Consider the following 9,421-nt stretch of genomic DNA (forward strand, 5'->3'; position numbering starts at 1 on the left):
GGGTCAGTGACAAAGAACTACCTTTGTTACTGTTATGACTTTAAATAGTCCTTATTCTAACTAATGACTGAAATCTAGTCCTTATTCTAAAGTGATGGTTTACTGCTAAAGAGAAAGCAGAGAAAGTTTGTATGGAGTATTTTTCAAAGTCAACAACATTACACAATTTGAGATTTTCAATAAATGCTCTTACACTATAGTAAGCTTTCAGCACAAACCCATTCCATACATTTTCAGAGCTTTGAGAGAAGCTGCTAGTAAAATTACTTCCTACAGTGTTCACTATTCACTACTCACTATTCAAGAGGCAACAATGTGTGCTTAGGGTCGTTATCCTGTTGGAAGATGAACCTTCGCCCCAGTCTGAGGTCCAGAGTGCTCTGGAGCAGGTTTTCATCAAGGATGTCTCTGTACATTGCTGCATTCATCTTTCCCTCGATCCTGACTAGTCTCCCAGTTCCTGCCTCTGAAAAACATTCCCACAGCATGATGCTTCCACCACCGCTTGCCATTCTGGCCAAAGAGTTCAATCTTTGTTTCATCATGGTCTGAAAGTCCTTCAGGTGCCTTTTGGCAAACTCCAGGTGGGCTGTCATGTGCCTTTTACTGAGGAGTGGCTTCCGTCTGGCCACTCTACCATACAGGCCTGATTGGTGGAGTGCTGCAGAGATGGTTGTTCATCTGGAAGGTTCTCTCTCCACAGAGACACGCTGGAGCTCTGTTTGAGTGACCATTGGGTTTTTGGTCACCTTGCTGACTAAAGCCCTTCTCCCCCGATCGCTCAGTTTGGCCGGGCGGCCAGCTCTAGGAAGAGTCCTGATGGTTCCAAACTTCTTCCATTTACGGATGATGGAGGCCACTGTGCTCATTGGGACCTTCAATACTGCAGAAATGTTTCTGTACCCTTCCCTAGATCTGTGCCTCGATACAATCCTGTCTCGGAGGTCTACAGACAATTCCTTGTACTTCATGGCTTGGTTTGTGGTCTGACATCCATTGTTAACTGTGGGACCTTTATATAGACAGGTGTGTGCCTTTCCAAATCATGTCCAATCAACTGACTTTACCACAGGTGGACTCCAATCAAGTTGTAGAAACATCTCAAGGATGATCAGTGGAATCAGGATGCACCTCAACTCAATTTTGAGCGTCATGGCAAAGGCTATGAATACTTATGTGTTACGCTACAGCCAGCAGAGGGCACTGTGGCTCGGCTCCTGACGAGTCACATGACATTGTTTGGGTTCCTGCTGAACATTTATTGAAGTGACTTTCATTTGCCACAGTGTCTATGTTTTGAGTTTGATAATGTTCGGGATTTAAACGCCTTGGTTACTGAGCACGGGGCTCAGTATTATTGGTTGTATTATTTGTGTCGGTCGTTTCCATGCCTTGAATGATCTCACTGTATACCACGTTTCTTGTTTGCCAGCGAAGACCGCGTTTACTTTGATTTTGAGTTTAGTGTTTAATAAAGACTTTTGATCTGCACCTGCACCCGCCTCCAGTCTCCGTTCCGTTACATTATGTACATGTGCTTTTTTGTTTTTATTAATTTTTTTTAAATTTGCAAAGATTTCAAACAGACTTCTTTCACATTGTCATTATGGGGTATTGTTTGTAGAATTTTGAGGAAAATAATGAATTTAATCCATTTTGGAATAAGAGTGAAACATGACAAAATGTGGAAAAAGTGAAGTGCTATAAATACTTTCCGGATGCACTGTATTCATGTTTCCAGATGAAAGATGCATATTAAAAGGTATAAATGATGTATCCTTGATTGAGAGCACTACCCTTGCAACAAGGATAGTTACAGTTTAGTACCATACTATTATTTCGGAGAGTGTATCTCAATTCTGAATATGGCCCTTAATTTGTCATAATGATTAATTTAACAGCAAATGCATTTTTCTAAATCATGCTTTTTTGCTAATACCTTTAACAGTACCTTTCTCAGTGAGCTTATCCTTTCAAAGACTCAATCAGCCTCTTTTTTTAATCTTTTCAATCCCCCCTCTCTTTTCACTGTTTCCTTCCTGTGCCCGCACACATCAGTCATGAACATGGTCTGTGTAGCACAGCACTCTCTGCTTACATTTCACCATCTGGTGCGAATCTGCAAAAGTGTCTTTGACGTGGACTGCAGTTTCTGCACAGAAAGAGACAGTGAAAGAGACGGACAGATAGACTACAGGAGGGGGGCTAGACAAATACTTTAGACATTGATAAAAATACATTATAGACATGGACAAGCCATAAACTCACAAAAGAATAGGCCCATTCACCAGAGTCTCCAGCAATATTTTGACATTAGGTCTCACAGATGAAAGTTATTAACTGTCAAGGACCATGCAGATTCTAGTGATATATCATCAGAACAAGAGCAGATTTATGATCAAGTGGATTATGTTTAGAAACTCTCAGACTCAATAATAGTCTAGGATAGTGCTAGGATTTATATGTTTATGTCTATTGTCTACTGTATCTCACTTCATTATAAGACATGACAGCTTTTTTTTCCATTGTAGAAGAGATTATTTCAATGACATAAGATGTGTTCTTTGAGCAGCTACTCCTAAATGCACTAAATTAAGATAAGCATTCAACACTCAAAAAGCAGCCAGCAGCAAAACTCTCTTGGTTGCTTCCTATTTTCCTCAGGCTTCAGCTTTGCAATCAACACTTCCCATGATTATTCTGAAGACTCATGCTTTATTTGTCCCTTTATCATATTTTTGCTCTATGCAGTACTAAGTTTGGACAAATCTGGAAATGGAAAAAAAAAAAAAAGTCATAAAAACTTAGGAAATAAGACACATTTTCAATCATTCATCTTTAGTAATCCCTTTATCTTGGTAAAGGTTGGGGTGGATCTCGAGCCTATACAGGGCATGAGGCAGGAGTACACCCTGGATTACATACCAGTTCATCATAAGGCATTATGCTCACACATTCACACACTCAGTCATATCAATCCACCTTCCAGTACGTTTTTTGGGAAATGAGAAGAAACCAGACAGCCCGGAGGAAACACTACCCATCACCCTCAAAACATACAATATATCATTATGCATTTACCTGAATTGTTAAATAAATCTATATTATATTTCCCATTCTTCAACATTTCATTGACTGCTTTGTGAGTTTGTGGCATTTTCTCAGCAGCTTCTTGAGGGAATCGTCGTGGATGCTTTTCTAATAATTTTGAAAAGGTTATCACATATGCTGAGCACATGTTGTAATTGAGTGCTAATTGTAGGGAAAGAGCGGCATTTTGAATAATATTTCTGAATATATATATATATATATATATATATATATATATATATATATATATATATATATATATATATTTGTATATATTTATTTATTTTAAATGTGAGCAAAGAAGGCTGTGAAAAATTATGTTTATTGTTGAACCTTTTGAACTTTGTTAAAAAAAAAATCATAAAAATACCCTGCTCTCATGGAATCAAACAACTGCAAACAAAACACAGGTTTATAAAAAAAAATCTTTGTTAAATATAGGTGTGAAACAATTATTGGCACCTGTATGAATTCATATGAGAAAAATACAACCCCAGTTCCGAAAAAGTTGGGACAGTATGGAAAATGCTTACAACAACAAACAGGAGTGATTTGTAAATGTACTTTGACTTGTTTTTAAACAAAAAATTTATAAATACAATCTGTTTGAGATTTTACCTAATCAGCTGCATACTGTTTTGAAGATAAATGTTTATTTTGAAATTGATGCATGCAAAACCTTCCAAAAAGCGATGTAACAAGTTGAAATATGAAGGTGATGTGAAACAGGTGAGGCAATCATCTAATCATAGTATATAAGGAACCTCTAAAAAAGGCCTAGTCCTTCAAGAGCAAGGATGGGTCGAGGCTCGCCAATCTACCAACATATGCATCAGAGGATAATCCAACACTTTGAAAATAACATTCCCCAAAGACAAATCGGTGGGATTTTGGGATTTTCACTTTCTACAGTGCAGAATATAATTAAGGAATCTGGTGAAATCTCGGTGCATAAAGGGCAAGGCAGAAAACCACTTCTGAATGCATGTGATATCCTATCCCTCAGACAACTCTGTCTTAAAAACCGTCATGAGTCTGTAATGGAGATCCTGACATGGGCTCGAGAATACTTTGGTAAACGTTTGTCAGTCAACACCATTTGCCGCTGCATCCACAAACGCAAGTTAATTCTTTACTATGCAAAGCAGAAGCCGTACATCAACACTGTCCAGAAGCGCCGCCAACTTCTCTGGGCTCGGTCTCATCAGATGGACAGTAGCATAGTAGGATCATGTTTTGTGGTCCGACAAGTCAACATTTCAAATAGTTTCTGGACAAAACAGCCATCGTGTAATATTTTGAGATACTGGATTTTTGATTTCCATGAGCTGTAAGCCGTAATCATCCAGATTTTTTTTTTTTTTTAAAAAGGCTTGAAATATTTCACCTTATGTGTAATGAATCTATAATATATGAAAGTTTCACTTTTTGAATTAAATTATTGGAAAAAATGAACTTTTATATGATATTCTGATAATGATATTCTATACACTTTTTGGAGTGTGATGCAGTCATCAGATATTAAATGATAAATGATTATTTTAAAAAAATAAATTAAATGCACAAAGTAAAACATCAAACAATGTGTTAATAATGTGTTTTCAATATAGTACAGGGTGAACTGAATTAATTTTTTTAAAGCAGTTTGAGCGATGCTGTAAGGATGATCTGTTGCTACTTGCGGACTTTTACAGCATATTAGTTGCACGGAGCGCCACTAAGTGAGACCTCAAAAAGCTGCTGTATGAGGAGTTTGTGAAACAGCGAGTCATGCTTGAGCCTACCGAGACGGGTGTCCCATCACCGGTCAGTGGTTCCGAGGATTTGGCTACAGCGGAGGCTGGGGCCAAGCCCGAGGAACCAACGCACATAGATCGCGTGGTAGTAGACTCTCCATTAGAGGAACACATGCTTGCGCTGCAACAAAAGAAACTTGACCTTGAGTTAAGTCGTCAGCAGTACCAAGCTCATCTACTGCTGTTCCAAACACTGGAGCTGGAGACCAAGAAGGAGATAAAGCTGAAGCAGCTGGAGTTGCAAAACAGGCCAGCTCTCAGTTCACCTGCGTCTCCGGCACCTGCGCTTCCTGTACCTGCGTCTCCGGCACCTGCGCTTCCTGTACCTGTTCATCAGTCATTGCCTGTGCTAAGCTTGCGTATCGTGGCACCTCCTCTGCAAGTCCTGCTGGTTTTGACGTTAGTAAACACATTGCGTTAGTTCCTATGTTTAGGGAAAGTGAGGTGGACACCTATTTCCCTGTGTTTGAGCGCATTGCTGCCACTCTGCAGTGGCCTAGAAATATTTAGTCTTTATTGCTACAGTGCAAGTTTGTGGGAAAAGCTCAAGAAGTATGTTCTGCTCTAACGTTGGAACAAAGCTTGGAGTATGAAACAGTTAAATCGGCTGTGTTACGGGCCTATGAACTTGTCCCCGAAGCTTATGGGCAGAAATTTCGAAAGCATGCCAAAACCGCCAACCAAACATATATTGAGTTTGCGCGTGAAAAGTCTGATTTATTTGATAAGTGGTGCGCCGCAAATAAGGTCGTTACTTTAGACCAGTTAAAAGAATTGATCCTGCTTGAAGAATTTAAGACTTGTATTTCTGACAAAATTGTGGTTTATTTGAATGAGTCTATTTGCTCACTGATGCTGCCGTTTTGGCTGAGTTTGTGCTCACGCACAAAACTGTATTTTCCCCTCCGCGGCATGATATTTCTGATTGCAGCTACAGTTCGAAAGCTCCTGTGAGCGCATTTAAAAGTGCTAGTGAGTCGTGAATGTTTTTACTGTCGCAAATCTGGTCACCTCATTGCTGCTTGTCCCGTTTTAATGCGCAAAACAGAGTGTGGCTTTAATGCATGTACAACAACACTGTGACAGTTTGCATTCACTTCCTTCAGCTGAGACTGCATTTGAACCTTTTATTCTGGATGGTGTAGTTTCACTCTCCGATACCGATTCGGATCGTAAACCACTGTGTATTCTGAGAGATACCGGAGCAGCTCAGTCCTTTATGCTGGAAGGTGTCCTTCCTTTGTCTGAACACTCCAGCTGTGGTGCAGATGTTCTAGTTCAGGGTATTGAACTTGGTGTAGTGAAGGCCCCATTGCATATGGTTTATCTTCGTTCTGAGGTTGTGTCTGGCTTCGTTAAGGTTGCAGTTCGACCTTAGTTGCCAGTTAAGGGAGTTTCGTTTATTTTGGGTAATGATTTAGCCAGTGGAAAGGTTTTCCATTTTCCTGCTGTAACAGACGCTCCCGTGTTGCATGAGAGCGATGAGCTTACATGAGTTTCCCTCTGTCTTCAGTTCCTGTGTAGGGACACGTTCCCAAGCTCGCAAAATGAAAGGTGCTGTCGATATTTTAGACTCTTTTATGTGTAGTGACAATCCCTTGTTTGAAAACCAAGATTTGTGTTCATGTCCTGGGGTTCTTCCCGAATCTAAAACTTCAGTATTGGAAGAAGAGTGTGATAAATGGAGTGTTGGGCGAGAACAGCTTGCGGCTGCCCAGAAAACGGAGAGTTCGCTCTCTCACTGCTCGCTGCTGTAGATAAGGCACACTTACCTCATTGTTCTACAGCGTATTACTTTGATGGGGATGTATTAATGCGTAAGTGGACACCCCCGACCTCTGAGCATTTTTGTGTGCTCTCAGTTCTGGGAAGTCATAAGTGACGAGCATGGGATTGACCCTACAGGCAGTTACCATGGCGACAGTGATCTTCAGCTAAACACAATTAATGTATACTACAATGAAGCTACAGGTGAGCTATTTCAAGGTTATGTACTTTTTTTTTTATAACCTTTTTTAATACATATAATACATATTCTGTAATTTTTATTCATTTTTTGATCCTTTCAGGTGGCAAGTATGTCCCCCGTGCTGTTCTGGTACATTTGGAGCCGGGTACCATGGACTCCGTGAGAGGTCTGGACCTTTTGGGCAAATTTTCAGGCCTGACAACTTTGTTTTCGGTAATTATTACACAGAACTCTATAACTGCATACAGATGCAAAGCAGTAAATGAGATAGTCATATCTGTCTTGTGCCTCATTTTGATTCACCTGCTATTTCCTGCTAGCTGTAACTCTGCATGTAATAATCAACACTTCTCCACAGGCTAGAGTGGTGCTGGTATTAACTGGGCCAAGGGCCACTACACAGAAGGTGCTGAGCTGGTGGACTCTGTCCTGGAAGTAGTGCAAAAGGAGGCAGAGAGCTGCGACTGCCTCCAGGGCTTCCAGCTCACCCACTCACTTGGTGGTGGTACTGGCTCAGGCATGGGCACACTGCTCATCAGCAAAATCCGTGAGGAGTACCCTGACCACATTATGAATATCTTCAGCGTTGTCCCCTCACCCAAAGTCTCGGATACAGTGGTGGAGCCTTATAATGCCACACTGTCTGTCCACCAGCTGGTAGAGAACACGGACGAGACGTTCTGCATAGACAACGAAGCCCTGTATGACATCTGTTTCCGCACCCTCAAGCTCACAACACCAACCTACGGTGACCTCAACCACTTAGTCTCTGCCACCATGAGTGGAGTCACAACATGTCTGAGGTTCCTTGGGCAGCTCAATGCTGACCTGCGCAAACCGGCTGTCAACATGGTGCCCTTCCCCCGTCTGCACTTTTTTATGTCTGGTTTTGCCCCACTGACTAGCAGGGGTAGCCAGTAATACCATGACCTCACTGTGCCTGAATTAACCCAGCAGATGTTCGATGCCAAGAACATGATGGTCACTTGCAACCCACGCCACGGCCGCTACCTCACGGTGGCCGCCGTTTTCCGTAGCCGCATGCCCATGAAGGAGGTGGATGAACAGATGCTCAATGTGCAGAACAAAAACAGCAGCGACTTTGTTGAAATGGATCCTGTCATGATTCCCCCTTGAAGCAGCGTGCTCCTAGCGCGAATGCGCGAGCACCTGCTTTTCCAATGTTGACAGCAGTGACAGTTCAACATGTGCTCTTTGTTATTGTTTAGGTCACGTCTCCTCCCCGTCTTGTCATTGGTTGTCTTGTCACGTATGTCCAGATTACCCTCAGCTGTTAGCGGTTACGAGGGTAATCATATCAGCATATATACCGCATGCCTCGCAACACTCAGTGCGGAATATTATCGTAGTTTAGCTTCGAAGCCGTATGTTAGATAACCATAGTCTGAGTTCAGTTCATGTCATGTCATGTCATGTCATGTCATGTCATGTCATGTTTCCTAGTCCATGTCCGTTAGTTTAGTTTACTGGTTTCTCCGCTACCAGTCCCTCGCTGTATGCTTCATTTCATGTTTTGTATATCGACCCTGTTTTCCGTGCCACGACCTTGCCTAGCTAGCATTTTTGCGTACTGTTGTCCATGGTATTCCACAGAACTCCTCAGATGTTGGTAAAGAGATATCTCTGATTTGGTCTTGGTGGATGCTATATTAAAACTATTCAGTAAGAATAAATAGTTAGGTATATTATAAAGCTATTCTCATTATGGCTTAAAGCAGTTCCTGGTGATGGTGATTGGTGTTATAAGATCTGATTATTCAGCTGACCAGGATAAAGTTCATCTCCTTCTCTGCTTCTTCGCTGTATGAATCACCTAAGAACAAAATATTAAATAAAATGATTGTATTGCTAAGAAGAAACATATAAGGTAGATAATAAATAATGAGCTAATTAATGGTGGGATGTCTTGAAAAGTGAAAAGTCTAAACACTGCAAATCTATACAAATAGGGTTAGTAGTTACCTAAGTGGCACTGATGCAGCCAGATTCGATGACCATCGTATTCGCAATTGTAGCGCATGGTGTTATTGGTGAAGTCACTTTCTGCTACCTCAAAGTTGGGGTTTAGTATAACCTGTGAGAGACAGAGCCAGCGAAATGCGTTACACATTTTGGAGGAAGAAAGTGCTAAATAAACAAATGACTGACCAGTTTATGTTAATATTAACTAATGAATCCTACAGGTGTATCTCCCCTCGTTCAGTATATCATTGTGTGCAATGTCAGTTTAATAAACCTTTTTTTTTCAAAATCAAAGCTACAGTCACTGTCCACTTTAATAGGAACACTTGTATACCTGCTCATTTATGCAGTTATAGTCAGAAATAAAGATGGGATGGATTTTGGTTGGTAGCATATGTTGCTCTAAAACCTGTATATACCTTTATATCCAGATGTGCAAGCTGGAATTGAAACCTTACTTTTTCCTTAAAATGGTACATTTTGCTGATGATTCAAATCCAGCTGTCCTACATCTGCATTTCACAGATAAAATGCAAAATCAGACCCATATGTGCAGCCCAGGCCTATGCATATCAGCACCATA

At 41.0% G+C, this 9,421-nt stretch overlaps 1 pseudogene; it reads left to right on the forward strand.

Annotated features, from left to right (window-relative positions):
* The first annotated feature begins 4,860 nt into the window (after window positions 1-4,860).
* LOC108268526 (tubulin beta chain-like) lies at window positions 4,861-7,992 on the forward strand (annotated as a pseudogene).
* The last annotated feature ends 1,429 nt before the right edge of the window (window positions 7,993-9,421 follow it).

The sequence above is a fragment of the Ictalurus punctatus genome, chromosome 8 (assembly GCF_001660625.3).
Source record: "Ictalurus punctatus breed USDA103 chromosome 8, Coco_2.0, whole genome shotgun sequence".
Classification (NCBI taxonomy): domain Eukaryota; kingdom Metazoa; phylum Chordata; class Actinopteri; order Siluriformes; family Ictaluridae; genus Ictalurus; species Ictalurus punctatus.